Genomic DNA, 24,776 nt, shown 5'->3' on the forward strand with positions numbered 1-24,776 from the left:
CAAGAGATGCAGGAGACCAAGATTCCATCTCTGGGTTAGGAAGATCCCCTGGAGGAGGAAACGGCCACCCACTCCAGCATTCCTGCTACAGTCCATGGGGTTGCAAAGAGCTGGACATGACTGAGTATGCAGCAGCAATATACTCTTTTTTGAGATGGAATTTGGTTTGTCTTTATAAAATCAGATAAACTATCTGAGAAGGAGAGAAGATGGCCTCCTCAGCTTTTGGATGGGAAGATGGTAACTTGGGGCATGCAGACAACCAGGACTCTAGCCCCACAAGGGATGGCAGGACCTGAAGAGTGCCAGCCTGGATGTTTCTGAAGTCTGGGAAGTAAGCATTGGACCTGGGGATGAGAGGAGAGGAACCTCAAGGATCCAGCCAGTGGTCAGTGGGGTGGACATTAACAGGGACACATTTGTGGTTTTCCTGAGCCAGACTTTTTTCTTGAAGCCATACTAGAAAACCTCTGGTTGTCTATGGCAGGAGAGATGGAATGAGGGAGCCACAATAAGGACTGACATCTCATGGACATCTTACTGGTCCTAGCAAATGGAATCTGAAAGCCAGGCTTATCTTGATTTTTCTTTCACAGATCTGTTCTCAACTTCATTCCGTTCCCTTGATCCATTTGTTTGTCTTTGTGCCAGTTTCATACCTGCTTAATTATCACAGCTCCAGGTGTGTGCTAAGTCGCTTCAGTCGTGTCCAGCTCTTGCGACCCAGTGGACCATGGCCCGCCAGGCTTCTCTGTCCATGGGATTCTCTAGGCAAGATTACTGGAGCAGGTTGCTGTTTCCTTCTCCAGGGGATCTTCCTGATCCAGGGATTGAACCCAAGTCTCAGGTCTCCTGCATTCGGCAGCTGGGTTCTATTATTTTTTTAACCACTAGCACCACCTGGTACCTACTACAGCTCCATAGTAAACCTTAATATCTGGTAAGTCCTTCAGCTTTGGTTGTTTTCTTCTAGATTATTCAGAATTTCCATGTAAATATTATAACTAGTTTGTCAGTTTTCTCTAGGAAAAAATTCTGGGGTTTGGACTGGAATTGCCTTGAATCTATAAATCAGTTTTACATCTTTGTCATGTCAAATTGTTCTTCCCATACATGAACGTGAGTCTCCCTTAGTTTCTCCAAATAATGTTTACCTTGTTTTAGAGAATAAAGACATAGGGTAATTCATCTACTTAAATACTGTGGGCCACAAATACCTGCTGCAGTGATTAAAGTGCATGGCTCTGCAGTTTTATTGCACATGCTTTTTAGAGGTTTTTCTATCACTGATTTAATTGGGTTTCAGTTCAGTTCAGTTCAGTTGCTCAGTCGTGTCCGTTTCTTTGTGATCCCATGGACTGCAGCAAGCCAGGCTTTCCTGTCCTTCACCAACTTCTGGAGCTTGCTCAAATTCATGTCCATGAAGTCAGTGATGACATCCAACCATCTCATCCTCTGTTGTCCCCTTCTCCTCCAGCCTTCAATCTTTCCCAGCATCAGGGTCTTTTCCAATGAGTCAGTTGCTTGCATCAGGTGGCCAAAGCATTGGAGTTTCAGCTTCAGCATCAGTCCTTCCAATGAATATTCAGGACTGATTTCCTTTAAGATTGACTGATTGGATCTCCTTGCAGTCCAAGGGACTCTCAAGAGTCTTCTCCAATACCACAGTGCAAAAGCATCAATTCTTTGGTGCTCAGCTTTCTTTATAGTCCAACTCTAACTGCAAAACTCTCAGCTTCCTGGGCTAGCCTGATGCTAGAGTGGAAATCTATAGTCAGTGTCATCAGGGGCCTGGGAAATAGAAGCTGTTGTAGATAATTTTTTTGACCCTTGTTAATGGTGTATGTGTCTCTAAGATAAGTTCTTTCTGAGCCTTGTCATAACAATTCCAAGTCTGTTATACCATTCTGGAGATTGACATTGGGCATCCCTGATGTTGTTATTGTTCATTCTCTAAGTTGTGTCAGTTTCTTCGTGACCCCATGGACTGCAGAGGAACACACCAAGCTCCTCTGTCCTCTGCTGTCTCCTGGAGTTTGCTGAAATTCATATCCACTGAGTCAGTGATGCTGTCTAACCATCTCATCCTCTGTCTGCCCCCTGCTTATCTTGGATGGGTAGGATGATCATCTCTGCTGAAGAGGAAAGTTACTCTCAGATCAGAAATAGATGAATAGGAAATATTTTTTCTCTTCTTTTTTTTACTGAAAAAAAAAAAATGTGACCTCCCCTTTTCCCTTTAATTAACTAAGATGTAGTAAGATGCAGCCTTATCCTATGGAATGCTGGGCTAATTCTTGTAAAAATATACACACACATACCCGTAAACACACATGCAGACAAACAAATGCCAAGTCATCTAAATGGTAACATTACTTGCTTAGGACCTCCTATCACGTTTTCTGAATAAAGCTCTTGAGATTCGGCACCAAGGCCTAGAATCTATTTTGTAGAAGAAGGAGAAGATAACCCTGTACTGGTCTAGAGGAACCCTGAGACTAGTGAGTGGAAGTCATTTTAGGGGGCTGGCTTCAACCCGATATATGAAAGAGGAGCTTTCTTACAAAGAGGACATGACTACATATTCATAATACACTCTGTGATCAGTTTTTAGAATCTCAGTTTTTAGAGCAGTCTTTTCTTTAATTAGTTGATTAATTTTCGGCTGTGCTGCGTCCTGGCTGCTGCCCGTGGCCCTCCTCTAATTGCAGTGTGTGCGCTTCTCACTGCAGTCGCTTCTCTCGTTGCCGAACACAGGCTCCAGGGCACACGGGTTCAGTAGCTGCCGTGCACCAGGCTAGTTTCCCTGCGGCATGTGGAATCTTCCCGGACCAGGGATCAGACCCCTATCTCCTTCATCGGCAGGTGCATGTTTAACCACTGGACCACCAAGGAAGTCCTAGAGCAGTCTTTATAGTACAATACTATTTTTATCAAAAGGAAAACATGCATATATGCACAGTAAAAAAGTTTGATAAGACTGAGTTTAAAATGATAGTAATATTTTTCTTTCTTTTAACCTACATTTTCTAATATGTATCCACAAGCCTGCATTTATTGTGTCATAAAAATAGTCATATAGAACAAAAGGACTTATCGATAGTCAGAGCTGTTCAAAGATGGGGCAGGGTATAAGGCAATAAAGCATTCATTAGCAGAGGAAATGAGCAAAAGTGAGAAAGTTAATTGATAGAAATTCCGTAGAAAGAGAGCCTGCCACTGAGTTGCCATTGGGCAAAGATAGCCTCTAATCCCCAGCTCAGCCCCAAGGTCTGTAACTTAGAATTCCTCTCATGTGGGCTCTATTTTTCCAAGCCAATTACAAATACTCTGACAGTCATGGCTCCTGGTCGCATGAAGTGAAGAGACTGCTAAGATATTTTTAGCCAGTGTTAAATCTCAAATATCCTCGGTATGTATTTTTTTCAGCGAAGTGAAAAGGGCACCATTTTGTATAGAGACTGGGCTGGTTGCATAGTAACTGTCAGCACCCCTCATGCCGACCTGCCTCCTTCTGGCAACCCCATTTCATTATTCCTGAAGGAAGCCAAGTTAGTGGTCCCTTAATGGCAGATCGCTAACTTCTTGATGAAGTAAATAAAATAATTGACAAATAAAAGATAACCCAGATTTTCCTGGCACAATGCAGTCTATCTTTAAAAAAAAAAAAGCTAGAAAACATTTTAACAGGCAGTCATCCTCCTATCCAGACAGGCTTTTAAAAGAAAGGGAAGACCCCACAATAGGGCCTGTCCATGGGGGCCCTTGTTCAGTTTCTGTGGCTGGAGCAAACACTTTTCTATAGAAATGAGAAAAGCTATTTGTGGAGGATCAAAGCAACGCTTCCTCATGGGGCAGACAGGAGCGGAGGGATCTCGTCAGAAGACTATCCATTTCATGGGTCTCCTGCGTCTCACCTTGTGAAATGAAAGGAACTCTGTGAATAGAAACCCCAACTCATGAAAGAAAAGACACAAAACACCGAGTACATTTTCTTCATCTTCCTCCTTTTTTTTCTCTCTCTTAGGACAGTTTGTTAGGCTGGTGGGACCTGGAGGCCGCCTGGCCCCATACCTACCATTCTAGATGTTCACTGGTCTTCTGCTTGTCCCAAGTGACTTTTCAGAAATAATGAGGAGGTTAGCGATTGCTGCTGTGCAGAATTTAGCCAGCAGAGAGGGCGTCTCCTCCTAAGTAACCCCACGCTTCTTCAGGGATCATTTCTTAAGAAAAAAGATGAAGTTCAACCACTAAGAGAGATTTTTTCATCATGGTTTTCTTTGCCATTTTTGTTATCGTTAGGTGAGAAGGGCAGTATGACAGGGGTTTTGCTAATTGCAGGATATTTGTTCTGTGTCTTGTGTCTAGCTTTGATGATGGGCTTTTCGACTGTACAGGGCTTCAAAGGCCTCAATTTTAACTCTGTTCACTGATTGTCTTAAACCAGCTTTTTGAACTCAAGTAGCAGTCTTTTCATATCTAAATCTTTGTGAGGGATTCGTTTTTCATTTTCCCCTTCCATATAAAATTATTACACAGGCAATATTGCGATGGGAAGGAAGGCACCTTTTATTTATTTGCTTTTTTGACCTACTACACAGCCTTCCTCACTGATCAATGCAAAGAAATAAGGAAAAACAATAGAATGGGAAAGACCAGAGATCTCTTCAAGAAAATTAGATATACCAAGGAAACATGTCATGCAAAAATGGGCACAATAAAGGACAGAAGGACCTAACAGAAGCAGAAGATAGTAAGAAGAGGTGGCAAGAATACACAGAAGAACTGTACAAAAAAGATCTTCATGACCCAGATAACCATGATGGTGTGATCACTTACCTAGAGCCAGACATCCTGAATGCAAAGTCAGGTGGGCCTTAGGAAGCATCACTACAAACAAAGCTAGTGGAGGTGATGGAATTCCAGTGGAGCTATTTCAAATCCTGAAAGATGATGCTGTCAAAGTGCTGTACTCAATATGCCAGCAAGTCTGGAAAACTTAGCAGTGGCCACAGGACTGGAAAAGTTCAGTTTTCATTCCAATTCCAAAGAAAGGCAATGCCAAAGAATGTTCAAACTGCTGCACAATTGCACTCATCTCACACACTAGCAAAGTAATGCTCAAAATTATTCAAGCCAGGCTTCAACAGTATGTGAACCCTGAACTTCCAGATGTTCAAGCTGGATTTAGAAAAGGCAGAGGAACCAGAGATCAAATTGCCAATAATTGCAGGATCATGGAAAAAGCAAGAGAGTTCTAGAAAAACATCTACTTCTGCTTTATTGACTAGTCCAAAGCCGTTGACTGTGTGGATCACAACAAACTGTGGAAAATTCTGAAAGAGATGGGAATACCAGACCACCTGACCAGCCTCCTAAGAAATCTGTATATAGGATAAGAAGCAACAGTTAGAACTGGACATGGAACAACACAATGGTTCCAAATCGGGAAAGGAGTATGTCAAGGCATTTTATTGCCACCCTGCTTATTTAACTTATATGCAGGGTACATCATGCGAAATGCTGGGCTGGATGAAGCACAAGCTGGAATCAAGATTGCTGGGAGAAATATCAGTAACCTGAGATATCCAGATGACACCACCCTTATGGCAGAAAGTGAAGAACTAAGGAGCCTCTTGATGAAAGTGAAAGAAGAGAGTGAAAAAGTCGACTTAAAACTCAACATCCAGAAAACTAAGATATGGCATCCAGTCCTATCACTTCATGGCAAATAGATGGGACAACAATAGAATCAGTGACAGACTTTATTTTTTATGTTTGGAGGCTCCAAAACCACTGCAGATGGTGACTGCAACCATGAAATTAAAAGACTCTTGCTCCTTGGAAGAAGAGCTATGACCAACCTAGACAGCATATCAAAAAGCAGAGACATCACTTTTCCGACAAAGGTCCATCTAGTCAGAGCTATGGTTTTTCCGATAGTCATGTACGGATGTGAGATTTGGACTATCAAGAAAGCTGAATGCCGAAGAATTGATGCTTTTGCATTGTGTTGATAGAGAAGACTCTTGAGAGTCTCTTGGGCTGCAAAGAGATCCAACCAGTCCATCCTAAATGTCCATTGAAAGGACTGATGCTGAAGCTAAAACTCCAATACTTTGGCCACCAGAAGCAAGCAACTGACTCATTAGATAAGACCCCGATGCAGGAGGAGAAGGGGACAAGGGAAGATGAAATGGATGGATGGCATCACGGACTCGATGGACATGAGTTTGAGTGAGCTCCAGGGGTTGGTGATGGACAGGGAAGCCTGGCGTTTGGCAGTCCATGGGGTTGCAAAGTCAGACACAACTGTGCAACTGAACTGAACTGACTACACAGCACGTGGAATCTTAGTTTCCTCACCAAGGACTGAGGGCATCCTCAGCAGTGGAAGTGCAGAGTCTTAGCCACTGAACTGCCTCGGATGTCTCAAGAAGGGGCCCCTTTTAACTGAAGAAATATGATCTCACACTAAGGTATCAATTATTTTGTACTGTTGTGCTTTCTTCTGATCCTTATGTGCATTATATATGGTACATATGTATTTTACAGAGGTATTTATAGAATAATCCAACTGTTGTTGGCTTCATAGTCTGTGGTTTTCAGTTAACTTTGTGTTGTAAACACCTTTTCCCATTTCTCATGGTTGTTTGTAACAACTCTGTGACATAATATCACAGGGTATGATGTACTGTAATTTTCCAGGCCTTTTCTTATTGAACTTTTGGTCATTTTATTATTATATTCACACTATTGTAGATATGATATAAAGACAGGCTTTGTTTGCATTTCAGTAAAGACACAAGCTATCATTTAACTCCCTAATGGGTTACTAAAGATGTCACTAGCTGTGTAATTGTTTATTAGTGTCTTTTATACACGAATATAATGCCATTAGCCTGTTGTGTTTAAGGCATACACTTCCTACTGATTGGCTTTCTAGGAAACTAGAATTGAAACATGGCACCATGAGGGCCACTCAAGTCTAAAAATGAAGTTTATTTATAAAAAGGAATTTGAGAAAATCCAAAAAGACCTTGTTTAAACAAGAACAGTTGAGGGGAAAGTGTTCAAGTTAATCGAATTTCCTGATAGTTGCTAGTGCTGTTATTATTAGCATATATGTAGAGGTTAAAAAACTATTTTCATGATGATGTTGCTGTTGTTTTGTCATCAAGTCATGCACGACTCTTCGCGACCCCATGGACTGCAGCACACCAGTCTTCCTTGTCCCTCACCATCTCCCAGAGTTTGCCTAAGTGCATGTCCATTGAATCAGTGATGCCATCCAAACGTCTCATCCTCTGTCGCCCTCTTTGTCTTCTGTTTTCATGATATCCTATTTTAAATCATGTATCTTGGATTTGTAGAAAGAAAACACTTGTTCCTTCTTTAACTTGGTTCCCAACACTGTGTGTAAATCCATGTGTCTCTCCGTGTCAGGGCAGTGCCACAAATAGTCCCTCATGTGGTGAACGTAATCTGCCCCCTTTGAGAGGGGGCCATGTAGACCTGCCTGCTGTCATTCTGGACACCGTGCAGCTGGAATATCATCCCCACCATTGCAGTAGAGGGGCCACAATATGACAAAATTTGAGGATTTGCTCCAGAACCCACGGCTCCCTTTTGCATGCATAACCATGTCAACAAGATTCCAGATATGAGTATTTGGGTCTGTACATTTTACCTGCTCTTTCCCATTACAGTCAGTTGCCACAAGAAATTCCAGATCATCAAGGACGCCATTGTTTAAGGTCTACAGAACTCCAGGACTTGAGAGATGGCAGTGACCATCCAGGTGAGGAATGTAAAGCCCGGAGGAGTCATGAGTTTCCTTCAGAGATTAGGACTTGACTTGAAGCTCTGAAGCTTCATGACCCAGTGCTTTTTCATCACCTTCAGCTAATATTTAAAGCTTTATTGCATATACTCTTGGATCTTTTTTATTAAAACAGAAGCAGTTGACAGAGCATCACTTAAAGCATTCACTGATCTTATCCTTGATTTTGCTGTCAACTTGCTTAACAGGACTGCATTAAGTCATAAAGCAAACATACTTGATTTACCATCTTTCTTCTATTAAACTTTTTATCGTGTATCTACACTGTGTTAGGATACGAGCTAGGTGCTCAGAGTACAAGACAAAGACAGTTTGTGAGGCAATTTGGTGTTGGAGCCAAACATACTGGGGCTTGAATCCCAGTGCTGCTATTTATTAGCCAAGTACTGACCTTAGGAGAGCTTCACAGGTGGTGCTAGTGGTAAAGAACTGACCTGCCAGTGTAGGAGACATAAAAAATGCAGGTTTGATCCCTGGGTCTGGAAGATCCCCTGGAGGAGGACATGGCAAACCTCTCCAGTAGTCTTGCCAGGAGAATCCCATGGACAGAGGAGCCTGGGGGGCTACAGTCCATGGGGTCGCAAAGAGTTGGACATGACTGTAATGATTTAGCATGCACACACGCACACACACACACACACAAACTGCCCTAAGGAACAGTGGGTTATTGATAGAGTCATGTATTCATTCACAAACATTCAAAGACTGCTTCAGTAGCACGCAAGTGCTGCAAGAATGGCTAGTGCAACAATAAACTCATGAGATGTTACAAGAGTGTGACGCACACGGGAAGAGGCCAAAATTCGGAATCCTGTGCAGTGACATGCCACCAATGGGGCGAGGACAGCATGGTTGTCTCTCAGCTGCACCTGCAAGAGAGAGGGCACAAGCAGTAGGGGATTTACAACCCAAACCAGAGTGAAGACATGGTTTTCCAAGAGGCTAGTGAGAAAAAAAGGTCCCTTGAATCCTGGTGTTCAGTCTTCAGGTTTTGGGAGACACGATAGCAGCCTGAACATTAGAGTCGGGGAGGTCTGGTCGTGTCACAGATGTTAGCTAGGGTGAGTGTCAAACCTTGAACCTCAGGGCTGCCATGTGGCATAGACAGAACCACTCCCTGTAGTTCCAAGATGCTTTGTAAAAGCATCTTAGTTTTATTGTCATTGCTGTTGCTCCTCCTCCCTTTATGTCAAATGTAGCAAGAGGAGTGGAAAATAAGTTAGAAACCCTCTTCACTCTCAAGGGAGTGCTTCTGTCTGCAAATGGAAAATTACCTACACTCTGCGAATGTGAAAAGGAAGAGAACTTGTAACTCTTTTGAATGGATGGAGGAGTAAGGAGCCTTCTTCCTTGCACTCAGGCACACTGGGTGCTGACTAATAGAAAGTTTTATGATATTTGTATGTGAAGTTAAATGAGTGATGACTCAGGAAGCCACAGTGAATGAGTGATTGTGAACCAGGCAAAATATTTCTGTGTACTCCTTCCTAGATTTTTATTAAATGAGTCACAGAAAGGAAATATGAAACTGACTCCATGGAAGCCAATCTGTTAAGTAAAAAAACCAACCCAAAGCGTAACAGCAGAAAAAAATGACCATAAATTATTCTCCCAAATGGGAGCTTGATGACAGTGTGGGGCTAGTGTTCACTGCTTTCAAAAGCAAGAAAAATTGAGCTACAACCTTTCCTTCTTCTCAGATAATAAAGAATGGAATTGAAGTTGGAAAGGAAAATTTTTGAAGCTGGTTTATTCTAAATGAATCCAATAGTGCTGTGTGGTCCCACATGCCATAGACCAGCATTCACGGTCTCGATGGTTCCAATGATTTAATTCTATGTAAGAAACAATCCCAGGCTTCCCAGGTAGCGCTAGCGGTAAAGAACCTGCCTGCCAATGCAGGAGATGGAGGAGACGTGGGTTTAATCACTGATTCAGGAAGATCTGCTGGAGGGGGCATGGCAACCCACTCCAGGATTCTTGCCAGAGAATCCCATGGACAGAGGAGCCTGGTGGGCTACAGTCCATGGCATCGCAAAGAGTCGGACACAACTGAAATGACTTAGCATGCACACATGAGAGAAATAATCCCAGTCTTCATTGGCTTAAAGCAATTAACTGTCTATTATATCTTATAATTCCTTAGATACTTCAGGATAGGTGCATCTGGGTAGTTCTGTGCCATGTGGCATTGTCTGTAGTCACTTGTACCCATCTAGCAGAAGGGCTAGTCTGGAGGGTCCAAGGTGGCCTCACTCATGCATCTTGGCTGGGGCCACTGGAGGGCTGAGCTCCGCTGGGACTCTGGAATGGAACGCCAACACATGGCATAGCCCCAAAGGCAGTCTCAGGACAGTCAGGTTTCTTCCATGGTGATTTAGAGCTTCTGGAGTGAGGATCAAATATCATGAGTCATAGCTGAAAGCATTCACACATGAAAGCTCAGCCCTCAGTCCCAGAACATCAGTTCTACCACATTCCAGCATTGGTCAAGCAACACACCAAGGGCAGCCCAGTCTGAAAGGGAAAAGAGTGAGAACTGACCTCTGCATGAAAGGAGTATCTGAGAATTTGTGGCCATATTTATTTGATTATAGAGACTAACTCCTGGGTTATAAATGCTAGGGATAATTCAGACTCAAGTTCCTCATTATATACTATTATATTTAGCTCTGGATACGCATCTTTCTGGGTATTCTGATGGCCTCTTCCTGCAATCATTCATTACTCTCTGCCCAAGAGTTTTCTCTGGCCACAGGGTTTTTCTCAGCCCAGCTGAGGATCAAGCTGGAAGACCTGGCACTTAATGCTTGCCAGTGAAGGATGGAGATGGAAAGTCACTATTATTGTGTTATAGAAAATCATCGTGTTGGACTCATTTATCACTGAGGCTGTTTAGAAACTCTGACACATGGTGTTGAATACAAGCACTGTTAATGAACATGCCTGTCTAGCTCTGAGATGAAGAAACAAAACATTAACAGTCACCCCAGAAAACACCATATTCCCTCATCCTAACTGCTACCCCTCTCCCAAGGGCTACCACTCCCCTGACTTCTAACCCCATAGATTGGTTTTGCCTGCTTTTTCTAAAAAATTAATTTTTATTGGAGTATAGTTGCTTTTCAATGTTGTGTTGGTTTCTACTCTACAGCAAAGTGGATCAGCCATGCATACACATATCTCTCATCTGTGCTCAGTTGTGTCAAACTCACTGTGACCCTGCGGAGGGTAGCCCTCCAGGCTCCTCTGTTCATGGGATTCTCCAGGCAAGAATACTGGAGTGGGCTGCCATTTCCTTCTCCAGGGAATCCTCCCAACCCAGGACTGAACCCACGTCTCCAGCAGCTCCCGCATTGGCAGGGGGATTCTTTATCACTAGTGGCACCTGGGAAGCCCCTATACAAATGTCCCCTCCCTTTTGGACTTCCTTCTCATTCAGGTCACCACAGAACATTAAGTGGAGTAAAATGGAATGAAACTGGGTCATTGGTTTTGCCTGCTTTTGAACTCTTTCCGGGTGGAATTGTATAGCATATGCTTTACGGAGTCTGGCTTTTTTTCCCTCAACATTATGTTTAATCGGCTGCTTAAATCACTGGTACCTGTAGCAGCTGTAGAGTGTCCTTTTGTTTAATATACCACAGTTTAGTTTCCAGTTCTGTTTTTCAGACATTGACTAGCATTTGGGTGGATTTCTGGCTGGGGTTCTTATGAATGTGTCTTCTGAAGGAAACAGAGCATTTCTTTGTTGGGCACGAACTGAGAAGTGGAGTCTCCCAAGTCTTCTTTGGAAGTGCATTTTCCTTTCCTGTCATACACTAGACCTCTGCTCACCTTTGCACCTTTACTTATGTCTCTCTTGAGCTACTGTAGCACTTTCTGGTGTAAGTAGGTCCATTCTCCAGTCTGTCTGTTTACTATTTCATCACAGTTGCTCTTCTAAAACTGATATGGCTTGATGCCCCTTTTCTAACCCCAAAACATCTGGTGAATCTTCACCGTCTTCAAAACAGAGAGCTGTGTGTGGGCGTCTCCCAATCTCATCCTCTGACCAGTTCTGCCAGCTTCCACTGACCTCTGCATCCTCTGGCACATTCTGTTGATATGACCTTATTTACAGGTCCTGAGTCCCAGGTGGCCTTAGTGATAGAGAACCTGCCTGCCAATGCAGGAGACATAAGAGACATGGGTTCGGTCCCTGGGTCGGGAAGATCCCTTGGAGAAGGGCGTGGCAACCCACCCCAGGATTCTTGCCTGGAGAATCCTGTGGACAGAGGAGCCTGGTGGGCTACAGTCCATAGGGTGGCAGAGTCAGACATGACTGAAGCGACTTCACACACATGCATGAGTCACACCAATCCTGTTCTTTGGGGGTGTTTGTTCAAGCTAAAATACTCGCTTTCATTTTCCAGTTCTCAAAGTTTTAGACAAATGTTTGTAGCACAAAATAACAGTTGCTGTAGAAGGTGCCTGTGATGTCCCTGGTTCTGTTATGTGAATGTGGAGGATACATACGCAAAGGAAATACCACCTTGCGTGGAACCCACAAACATTTGTTTATTTATATATTTATTCTTTCACTCATCTGACAGCATTTACTTTTTAATAACCAAAGGGAGTAATAGAGATACAGAGACGTCTTCTTTTCTCTTTTGAGATTTTCTGGTAGGACATCTCATGAGAATTAAAGATGCTTCATATGTAAAGAAAGAAATAGAACTAATGTTTCAAGCCATATTTCAATTATTTTAACAATCAACTAGAGGATGAGACGGTTGGATGGCATCACTGACTTAATGGACATGGGTTTGGGTAGACTCTGGGAGTTGGTGATGGACAGGGAGGCCTGGCGTTCTGTGGTTCATGGGGTCGCAAAGAGTCGGACACGACTGAGCGACTGAACTGAACTGAGGGTTTCTTTCTTTTTCCCCTTCATTATTCTGCCATCAAGTAAATAGGACAGATAATCAGGTCATCAGAATAACAAAAAGAAGTCTGAGGTAAAATCTTAGGAAGTAACAAATTCCTATGTTATTGCAAATGTAAAAAGTAGCAAAGCGGATATTTCATTGATATATGAATTTCTTTTAAGTCCCATGCTAGTTTAGATATCGTAGCCCTAGCTCTAAAATGATTGGAGGTATACAGGTATGTATAGAACTTTAGGCATATCTCAAATCATTTCATCATATCTCTAAAGCCTTCCCAGCTGGCATTAGTGGTAAAGACTCCCCCTGCCAATGCAGGAGACGCAAGAGACAAGGGTTCAAGCCCTGGGTCAGGAAGGTCCCCTAGAGGAGGAAATGGCAACCTACTCCAGTATTCTCGCCTGGAGAATCTTATGGACAGAGGAGCTTGGTGGGCTATAGTCTGTAGGGTTGCAAAGAGTTGGACATGACTGAAGGGACTTAGCATGCACCCATGCCTGCTGAAGTCTGCAAAGTGACAGTAACTTGTTACAAGAATGTTACAATAATAAACATCTCTTTGGGGAATTTCACCCTAAAATTTAGCCATTTATAGTTAAGGGGATATAGCGTGACACATCTAGTGCTAAAAAGCAAGTCTTTCCTTTGATGACTGATGCCGTCTTTCTCCAATCTGGCCCCACCGCTTACTAGCAAAATAAACTTGGGTGAATTACATTTCAATGAAAACTCATTCTTCCTTTTTCTCACATTCTACTTTTAATCCTTTGGGAAATTCTCCTCATTCCATATTTAAAATATGTGCAGAATCTCACCTCTGCTCTTTGTTCCTGCTCCCACTCTGATGTGAGGCACCATCATCTCTCATCTGGATTATTGCACTAGCCCCTGTTCAGTCCTCCTGCCTCTGCCCTCGACCCACCGCCCCACCGCACCCTGCTCTTAGCACAGAAGCCAGAGTGGTCACGTTAAATGTCAGTCCTTGCTGGTCTCACGCTTGCTTCTCACTGCCATTTTGCCATCCCCAGGGCACTGGTGTGGACCGCTGCCTCTATATGAATGATTTTCCTCTGGGTCCATGGATCTTTGGATGAGTACTCAGGTGCCTGTGGCATCAAATCCAACTCACAGAGGTGCTGAGGGTTATTTTCCACAGCTTTATTGAGATGTAATTGGCATCCATCACTGTATAAGCTTAAGGTGAACAGCAGAACAGTCAGATTTACATGTATTATTTTATTTTTAACAGTCAAGGGAAATACAGTGACATCTGCTGGACATACCACAAACTACGAACTTCAGGTTCTTAGCAGTTTCAGCATTAGGTTGTGTCACATTGCTTTCTTTGACATCCCAGTTGTGGGGGGAAAAAAAATAATAATCTTGGAAGTTAACAAGGAAGCACTGAATGAAAATTAACATAAAACAAGAAATGAGATAGTTCTTTCCTAATCCAATTCCAAGGATCTGAAAGTTGTTGCATGCTTAACTAGGCACCTGAAAGTAATCCCATTAGAAAGCTATCATGGTTATTTACGAATTCAATATATATATATATACATATATATATATATTTTCTATTAAGGAAAGCTAAGTAAGCATGCCAGGGTCCTTGCATAGAAATGATCAGTCTTTACTGATGGGTGGTGAGGTAGTCTCCCATCTGAATTCATACAACAGATTTTCCTAAACTTAGGGAGATTGCAGAGACACTGGATAACCAAAGTTCTAAAAAAGGTTCACACCATGATGTAAACTCTCCCTGCCTTCGTTTATTCATAGATTACATGGGACTTTTAATAACATCTACCTTTCAAGGCATTTTGAGAATGAGAAGATCTGATGCCTAGAAAATAGTTAGCAAAGTTCCATGTATTCAAGGGACTCCAGGTCATTTAAATGAGTACTTTTTCTTTTTCTTTTTTTTTTGGCTGAGACCTGTGGGACCTTAGTTCCCCAACCAGGTATTGAACTCATGTCTCCTGCTTTGAGGGCTTCCCTGGTGGCTCAGCTGGTAAAGAATCCAACTGCAATGCAGGAGACCTGGGCTCAATCCCTGGGTTGGGAAGATCCCCTGGAGAAGTGAATGGCTACCCACTCCAGTAGTCTGGCCTGGGAGAATTCCATGGACTGTACAGTCCTTGGGGTCACAAAGAGTCAGACACGACTGATTGACATTCACTTCACCCCTGCATTGAAAGGGCAGAGTCTTAACCACTAGACCACCAGAAAAGTCCCAGCATTTTGTCTCTGGGACCAATACAGCCCATTTATGTATAGGAGCTATAGTTTAATGAATTCATCAAGAGAACTTTAGAGAATGTGAGGGCACTCATACCTCTTACCCACCTCAGCTACCTTTAGTGTTTCACTTCTCATAAAGTCTTCAGGAAACTGTGGTATTTGGTTTTTGTTTTATAATTTTCAAAGAAAAAGTATAATGTAACATTTTTGAGTCTTCTGCAAGGTGAATGGATATGTCTATGGAGTAACCATTCAATTTAGATGAAGCATAAGGCTATCTCTTTTATCGAACATCTTCTAATCCCCTAAAGATGATAATTCACACAGAAAGTAGCATCTGATTGAGCACTCATGCATGACCATAAAAGTATTAGAAACCAACAGGAGAAATCAGCTTGGGTGGAGCAGTGGATAAAAGGCTTTGGTGACAAGCTCATTCTTAAAATGGCTCCTGGATCCAATCATGTGGGAATTTGGGCTGTTGATTTTTAATTTTAAAAAATTTAAATTATTTTTTCATTTTTAAAAATGAAAAAATTTTTAAAAAATTTTTTAAAATTATTATTTTTTTATTTTAGAGTGCTGTGTCGGTTTCTGCCATACAGCAACTTGAATCAGCCATACTTAAACATACACCTTCTTCTTTTTGAGCCTCCCTTCCCTCCCCCCATCCCACTCCTGAAGGTCATCACAGAGGGACAGACTGGGTTCGCTGTGTTATACGGCAGCTTCCCACGAGCTGTCTGTTTCACACGTGGTCGTGTTTTTATACTCGCTGATGCTGCTTTCTCCACTCATTCCTCTCTCTCCCTCCGCCACCGTCTTCGCAAGTCCAGTCTCTACATCTGCGTCTCCATTCCTTCCCTGAACATAGGGTCATCGATACCATTTTTCTAGATTCATACATATGCGTTAATATGTGATATTTGTTTTTCCTCTTTCTGACTTACTTCACTCTGTATAACAGGCTCTAGGTTCATCCATGCAGGGCTGCTGATTTTTAAAGAGGAAGATGCTTATGATGCAGAGGTGTGTGTATTTGGAAGGAGAGGCTGAGACTGTCAGCAGCTCACCTGTTTCTCTTCTGAATACAGTCTGGTTAATTCTGCACTGAATTCTTCTTCTAAACAACACTACCACTTTCCTGGTGCACTGGGCCCCAATGGTCAGGGCACCTTGGATTCGATAACTGCTGGGTTGTATGCCTTCAGGATTATTTGTCTCAACTCTTCTTCCTTGCTCCAAAAGATTTTATGTATGTGTGTGTGTGAAATACTTAAAATTGTGGTAAAGTTTTTTTTCTCTTGCCCTGTGTAATATTCTAGTCACTTTTGTTTTTATCTTATGAAAAGGGGATAGTGGAGAATCCATGGAATTCTCCAGGCAAGAATGCTTGAGTGAGTTGCTATGCCCTCCTCCAGGGGATCTTCCTAACCCAGGGATTGAACCTGCATCTCTAATGTTTCCTGCATTGGCAGGCAGGTTCTTTACCACTGGCGCCACCTAGGAAGCCCCTTGTCCATCTCTAATGCTCAATAAGAACTCTATCATGGCCTCTCTTGGAAGCTGATTTTTCTCCTTTGTGCTGTTTCCAGAATTTGAGCCTCCATTTACTTTGCTCTTTTATTCTATTGCTCCCTAATCCAGAGCCTTGCTAACAAGATTCCCAGCTGCTTTAAAAGATGCCTTGAGTAAATGCCAGAAGGTACAAGTGGCATTTACTCAGAAAATATTTTTAGAGCTGCTGATGGTGTTTACAGTTAGAGCGATACTTGAAGGCATCGTTTTCAATTCAGAAGCAAGTAAACAAAAGGGTCTTCTCAGCTTGAGATGTGTTGCCTTTATGAAACATCCATCTAGTTTGGAGAAGAACAGTGACACTGACTGACTTACACCCTCCACTCTCTGCTTGACACCAGCAGCCACATTCCTACTTAGAAGAAAGCCACATCATCAAACAGTTTGAGGTTAATTTAGTTTTTTGTTTGTTTAATTAAAAAACATTCTGGATAGCTAAAACACGACAAAATATAAAAAGTGTAAAATGTTATACAGGGGAGAGTATAACTATTTCCCAGTCCTGTTCCCTTTCCCAGATGTAAACACTGTTGGAGGTTTCTTATGTATTCTCACAGCTAAATTTTATATATTCTTAACACCGGTGGTAAAGAATCCGCTGCCAATGCAAGAGATACAAGAGATGCAGTTTCGATCCCTGGGTCAGGAAGATCTCCTGGAGTAGGAAACGACAACCCACTCCAGTGTTCTTGCCTGGAAAATTCCATGGCAAGAGGGATCCTGGGGGGCTACAGAACATGTGGTCACATAGAGTGGGACCCAACTGAGTATGCACCCAGTTCTGTTCTAGTTCTAGACATACTTTACCTATATGAATATTTTCCGAATGGCACATACTGCCATGCATCTTGATTGTGTCGACTGACGCTAGGTCTTAGAGGTACTATTACACAGTAATATACAGACCTGGCTTATTCTTCCTAATGAAGGGGTGTAACTTTCCACCATGCAGCTCAACTGTCATTTGTTGAACCTGCCTCTGCTGATAATCACTCAGGTTGTTTCACTATTACAAGCAGTCCTACAATTAATATCCTTGCACACATCATTTCTCATATCTGTAAAATATCTAAAGATAAATTTTTAGCTGTGATTTTCTGAGTCAATGGGTGTGTGCCATTGACTTCTAGTAGAGGCAGCAGGACCTCATTAGATGTTTTCATTTGCATGACCTCCAGCAGGCCAGCTCCTCCAAATCCTCCCTAAGCCTGTTATCAAACGTGATGAATTGTCCAATCTGATATTTGAGAAAATGAAATTTCATGGCATGTGAATTTGTGCCTCTCCTATTGGAAATGATGTTGAACATAATTTCATGTGATTTAGGGACTTCACTGTTCCTTAAGTTCTTGGTTTCATGTCCCTTCTCTACCTTCTCTATGAGGTTTTTTTGGTTCATGTCCCTTCATCTTTTCTGTGAGGTCTTGCTCACTTACCTACTTGATTTTGGAGATTTCTTTACATATTTAGGAAGATAGTTCTTGTGATATGGGTGGCTGCTTTTATTTTTCAGAGATTGTCATTTGCACTTTGGCTTTTTAAAGAATGTTTTTGTGATGCTGAACTTCCTCCATCCTTCCCTCCTCCTAACACTCCTTTCCTGTTTCCTTCTTTTCTTTCTTTATGCTTAAAAGGACTTTCTGCACTTCCAGGTTAGGAAAAATGTCCCATGTTTTAGCTTAGTGCTTTGGGGACTTTGTTTCTGCTTTTATGTTTGGTTTTGTTTTTTAATCTGTCCAAAATTGATTTAGCACAGGCAGAGACACAAACACATATCTTACCCGGAAGCTGCTTGGATGTTTTGTACCATTCATAGATAATTCATTTCTCCCATCTCTGACACGCAGTATTGTCTTTATCAGTAAAATTTAGGTTTACTTTGTAACATTTTTCTGTTTCACTGTGGTCTTGCATTTGAGGGCTGTCTTGCACCTATAAATAGTATGTTCTTATATCTCCTTGGGATAGTTCCCCTTCATTCACATTCTGGCTATTTTTACTTTTTTTTTTTTCATTCAAACTTTAGAAGCAGTTTTAAATAATTTAGACTTCGTTCTTTTAAAAAAATCTTTCTGTATATTTTTAATTAATTAAAATTATTACTGATCCTTTCTATCACAAAACAGGGCATGCATTTTTTTCATGTTCTCATGTGGCATTTTACTGTTTTTTCCATGTAAATCCTATACATTTTTTGTTGTTTACTTTCGTATACTGCATGCTTTTTCTATAATCTATATTTATTAGTATTTCAATTTATTTTTTCTCCTAAATTCTCTTTTATTCCTCTTATTTTCCATTTGGTAATTGTTTATATAAGACTGAGTATTGATTTCTGTATATTTATGTACCCAGGCAGCTTGCTGAATTCTGGTTCTAACAACTTTTCAGTTTATTGTCTTGAGTTTCCCAAGATATACAGTATATAATACATAATTCATAATAATTTCACCATCTCCTCTCCATCTTTTAAAACACCTATTATTTCTTTCTCCCACTAAATGTAATGACTAGGACCTCCAGAATAATATTAAATAACAGCAGTAATTGTGCACATCCTCGTCTAGTCACACTTTATTGATGTTGTTGTTCAGTCGCTAAGTTGTGTCTGACTCTGTGATCATGTGGACTGCAGCACGCCAGTCTTTCCTGTCCTTTGCTATCTCCCAGAGTTTGTTCAAGCTCGTATCCATTGTGTTGGTGATGCCATCCAACCATAACATCTTCTGTCAACCACTTTTCATTCTGCTCTGTCCTCAGTCTTTCCCAGCATCAGGGTCTTTTCCAGTGATTCAGTTCTTCACACCAGGTAGCCAAAGAATTGGCGTTTCAGCATCAGTCCTTCCAATGAATATTCAGAATTGATTTCCTTTAGGACTGACTGGTTTGATCTCCTTGCAGTCCAAGGGACTCTAAAGTAGAGTCTTCTCCAGCACCACACTTTATTATTTCCCCACTAAACAGGAAGTCTCAATGTTTGCAGGAGACACATAGTATTAAGAATGTAGTTTTCTAGTCTTATTTAACTAAGGGACTGTTTGTTTACTAAGAATAAATACAGAATTTTAATAAATGCTTTTCAGACTCAGAGAGAGTCATATTTTCTTTGAATCTATTAATATGTTGAAATATAATAATAGATCTCCTAATATTGAAACATCCTTGAATACCTAAAACATGCACCACTTCTCCATATCCTGTTACTCTTAAAATGTGCTTCCAGCTTCTACAGTGCAAGATTTTACTAGGATTTATGTATAGGGTTTTGGCATCATTGTTATTTGCAAGTAGATTTGAAACAATATAAGTACACGCTGAGGTATCTATTTTTTAATGATTTGATAGAATGCCTCTGTGAAAAAGCTCAGAACTTCAATTTTTTGAGTTAGAAAGGACATCACTTTTTGAGATTTTTCTCAATTGTTTCCAGGATTTTTAGTCTCTTTAGATTTTTATAGTTCTTTTGGGGTCACTGTTGGGTCACTATTGATAATTTCTATTTTCTAGAAAGGTGCCATTTCCCCTACATTAAAAAATTTTAGGATTGAAAAAAGCTATCTTTTATTAGTTTTTAAATTTTTTTTCATTTGTATTATTTACCTGGCCTTGTTTCTTATTTTGACTATTTATGCATTCTTGTGTGTGTTGTTTTTTTTTTCCTGGATGGAGGGAACTACTTTACTGTGTTCCCCTCCAAGAAAATCTACTTTAAAGTTTTTCTACTTATTCTTATATTTTCTAACTTATTAATGAATTTCAATTTTATTAATTTCTTTTTCTGATTTCCTTAGTGTTGCATTTTTTCTAACTCTCTATCTAATTGGTTTTCTTGTTTTTCTTCATTTAGGTGTATGACTATAAAGTTTCCTCTAAGCTTTGGTTTGGCCGAATCCTATATTTTCTGATATATAAAAATCATATATATACTTATATCCATAGTCACATTTATTTATATAGTAGACAAATGATTTTACTGTTACTTTTCCAGATATTCAATAACTTTAATTTTCTTTTTGATGCAAAAAAAATTGTAAGCAGAATTATTTTTAACTTCTAGGTATATGAGCTTTATTCACTTAAAAAATTAAATACTAGTTATGTTGTAGTCTGAGAAGCAAGGGAATGAATGCCCTTGGGGTGACTTTCAGACTCTAAAGTGTAGAAGGTGGCAGACAATGCCTCAGCCCCTCCAGCGCCCCAGCCTCTGTGGAGTTGATTCTGAGGTGTCCTGGACACAGTATCTCAGAAAGTTCCCAGCTGAATGGAGTTCAGATTTCCCATGGAAATAACTAACTTATTAATGCACTCACTTGGCTTTTCTTTTTTCTCTATTTCTTTCTCCCCTTTTTGTCACTATCCTTCTGGAATAGAAGCTAACTGCAGCCAGTCCTGTCTTGGTGTCTGTCCTGGGAGAATCAAGGTAAGACACAAGGTATCTTATGAGAAACCATAAAAGAATGATATATGTGGTATTTTACTATCACAGAAGGATAGAGGTCAACACTTTCTGGAAGGAGAAAGAAATGAGAAGTACTTCGATGCTTAGAATGACTGGAAGTATTAGAAAGAGGAGAGAGAGACCATATTTAGTGGCTGAATAGGAATATTTCAGAAAGATACAATAGCATAATCTAGACGGGATACCAGGAGTGTGTGATGTCACAGTCAGTGAAGATATCCACAGATTTGCATGGCTCAGTGGGTAAAGAATCTGCCTGCAATGCAGGTGACACAGGAGACGTGGTTTGACCCCTGGGTTGGGAAGATCCCCTGGAGAAGGAAATGGCAACCCACTCCAGCATTGTTGCCTGAAAAATTTCATGGACAAAGGAACCTGACAGGTTACAGTCCATGGGGCCACAAAGAGTATGACTTGACTGGATGACTAAGCACACACGCACACCTTGAGGGAGGACGGAATGCCAAGCTGTGTTCTAAGAGCTAGGCTGCAGTGGAGAAGAGGCCCCCAAATCTTTCCCCATAGGAGTCTGTGTTCTTCAGACATAGAGAACAAACTCATGGATATGGCTGCAGAGGTGGTATGGGAATGAAGGAGAGGGCGGGATACATGGAGAGAGTAACATGGAAACATACATTACCATATGTAAAATACATAGCCAATGGGGGTTTGTTGTATGACTCAAGGAACTCAAATGAGGGCTCGGTAACAGCCTAGACCGGTGGGATGGGGAGGGAGGTGGAAGAGAGGAAGAAGGAAGAGACATGGGTAAACCTATGGCTGATTCATGTTGATATTTGGTAAAAACCAACACAATACTGTGAATAAATTATCTTTCAATTAAAAGTAAATAAATTGAAAAATAAGAGTCTGTGTTCTCCTTGGCCACCTGCAGTGTGATTCTGTACATCAGAGAGCTGTGGCAGGTGAGACATGTCAGGCATTTGAGAGACACAGGGGAAGTAGTAATTACAATGACTATGGAATTGGGTGCCTCTTGCTAAGTACAAGTGATTTGTTGGAAAAATTTAATAAAAGGTCAGGAGTGATTAATCATAGATTTAAGGCCAAATGTGAAAGTCAGAGGACTTCCTTGCCTTTGTGTGAAGGAAATGTCATATCCTGCAGCTGGAAGGCAGTACAAATCCAAGGACCAGGCCTAGAATATAATTTAAAACATGGCAGAATTCCAGAGAAAGTGGTCTAGTTATTACCATCTGGACATCCTGTATGTTGGTTGGACTAAATCAACAAGGATGGGCAAGAGTACAGAGGTCTTGGTAAGAGTCATGTGTTCCAGATGAACGGGTAAACCCTACAAAGGATTCAGGTCCTCCTACATCAGCGACATTGTAGGGGTACAGTGGGCTGGGAACATGGAGGATATTCTATGCAAATTATTGGGTCTTCGCAAAACTTTGATCACTAAGAAGGAAGCACGATTCCTGGTAGGACTTTTCAGATTCTAGAGTAGCATGTCCAACACATCATGTGTTTCTGATCCATTTTCTAGATGACATGGGAGACTGCCAGTGTGGAGTCAATGGCAGAAGAGGAAAGGACTCTGCAGTAGGTCTAGACTCTGACATAAACAGTCCTGCTGCTTGGCCCATCAAATCCTAAGGCATCAGAGGAGTCTTTGGGGCAAAAGATAGTATGTAGTCTACATAGTGTGACAAAGTCACTAGGTAGACTTTGGCAAACCCCTCCAGGGACCAATCTGCAGCCATGACTGGGAGAGGCAAGCATAAAAAAGCTGCCTTCTTACCCTCCACTCGTGATATTTCTGAAGGACCATCTAAGCTTCAGAACATCTTCTAGGGTCAGCTGAGTCTCTGTTCAGACTGAATCCATTTAACCTCTCCTTTTGCCCATGCCTGTTTCCCTCATTCTCTGCAGCGGCTTTCAAGGTTTGTTCAGAAACTGTTTGGCATTTCTTCCCTCAAAACGTGGTTCTGAATTCCCCTTCTTTTGTGTGTGGACAAGACTCGGGACTCACAGATTCACAGAAGCCATGCATGGAGCATTGTACCGTGGCTTAGCTTATGGGAAGATTGGTTCAGCCTCAGGTATACCCCATCCCTCCCTCACTCTTACACTCTTTCAAGGAGGCCAGCTGCCATCTTCCAAGCACTGGGAAGGCAATGAGCTTCAGAGTGGATCCACCAATGGACAGCTTGATGAATCCTTGTAAAAGCCAAAACCACACTTCTAAGGTTTCCTGAATCCCTAACCCACAGAAACTGTATGAGACAATAAATGTTCATTGCTTTAAGCTGCAGAGTTTGGGGTAATTTCCTACGTAATAAATAGTGAATACACTCCCTTACAAATGTCCTTGAGAGAACTCTCCAGGGGACGTCTTGCCTGCAGATCTCTGCCTCAGAGTCTGTTTCCCGGGAAATCCATCCCAAGAGAGAAAGAAAAGGCATGTTGATATTACAGGGCTGGCTTTTTCAGAGGGATGCTGAATAATTTATTGCAGCTGAGTGTAGGGAAGCTGATTTATGGCAGTGAATGTGATGGGGAGGGAGACAGGAGGTTTTCTAAACCAGGCTCATAAAATATAACTTTTATTGTATAGGCAGTTGGGGGAGAGGGGCTACTGACGGTTTGGGGGCCAGAAGAACATTCTGGAAACAGAATGAATGGTGGAGAAAATGGAGAGACTAGCAGCAGGGAAGCAAATCTGCAGCTGGGTGTGACATTTGAACAAGATATAAGGAAATAAACTACCCACTAACCCCAGATGGTGGAACCTATAAAGTCTACCTAACAAGGAGTTGTTAGGACTGAGTGAGCTGACAATGGCGAAGGGCTGAGAACAGCTCCTGGCCTGTTGAATCCCTGTGCTTTGTGTTCGTTAGGTAAATGTGTGCTAGGCTGAGTGGTTTCTCTGTGGCCAGAGAATTTACCAGTCAATACTGGAACATCCAGGGTTCAAATAGGAGGGAAGGGCAGACAATGGTGTGATTCATGGTAAGGTCAGTGTTCTAGGAAACTCACTAATGGGAGAAAGCACGTTGGGTTGATGTCAATCATTCCAAGTTCAAGGCCTTGCTGCCTCTCTCAAATTGGGTTTGTGCTCTTGATAATAAAGGCCACTGGAAAGAGAAGCAAAAATCCATCACTGTGACAGTAAAAATAAATCCAGATCTTATGTCTTGCTGACATTTGATCAGCCACTCTGAGGTCTCCCGAGGAAACTTCAAGATGGAAGCCTCATCACGGCTGGCCGTGGCCTTTACTCTACTCTCGCTCTGCAAAGTGGATGCATGGCTGGAGACTTCCAAAGCCTTCATGGCTGCACTGCACCTCCTCCACAAATAGGAGGGTAAACTGTGGATGATTTGACCTGGCAAGTTCCTGCTGCCTTATTGCATAGGTCACAATGGATTATTTTCCTGAACGGCAATTTCCCATTTACTCGGGGCTTAAAAGGCTTCCTCTGATATTTCAGTTGCTGGCTCCAGCTAATGGGCCCGGCTAGCCCAGAGCAGTCACTCAATAGCTATGTAATTAAGAAAGTATTAGATGTCATGTAGAATAAAGAGGAGGAATTTTATGGCAAAAAAAAAAAAGTAAGATGAACTGATGCCACCTAAAAACTCAGTCAGAAATAAGGCAGAGTCTGCCTAAACTAGGGTTTTAGGTACAAAGCCATCTAATGGAGGTGCTTTAATGCGGGTCTTTTTTGAAGATGACAAGTGAATTTCTGGAG

General features: G+C 41.6%; 1 pseudogene; it reads right to left on the bottom strand.

Annotated features, from left to right (window-relative positions):
* The window catches only part of LOC101121284 (patched domain-containing protein 3-like), a 51,691-nt pseudogene extending 27,334 nt beyond the window's left edge, over positions 1–24,357 (bottom strand).
* Between the last annotated feature and the right edge of the window lie 419 nt (positions 24,358–24,776).

The sequence above is a fragment of the Ovis aries genome, chromosome 13, assembly GCF_016772045.2.
Source record: "Ovis aries strain OAR_USU_Benz2616 breed Rambouillet chromosome 13, ARS-UI_Ramb_v3.0, whole genome shotgun sequence".
In the NCBI taxonomy this organism is placed as follows: domain Eukaryota; kingdom Metazoa; phylum Chordata; class Mammalia; order Artiodactyla; family Bovidae; genus Ovis; species Ovis aries.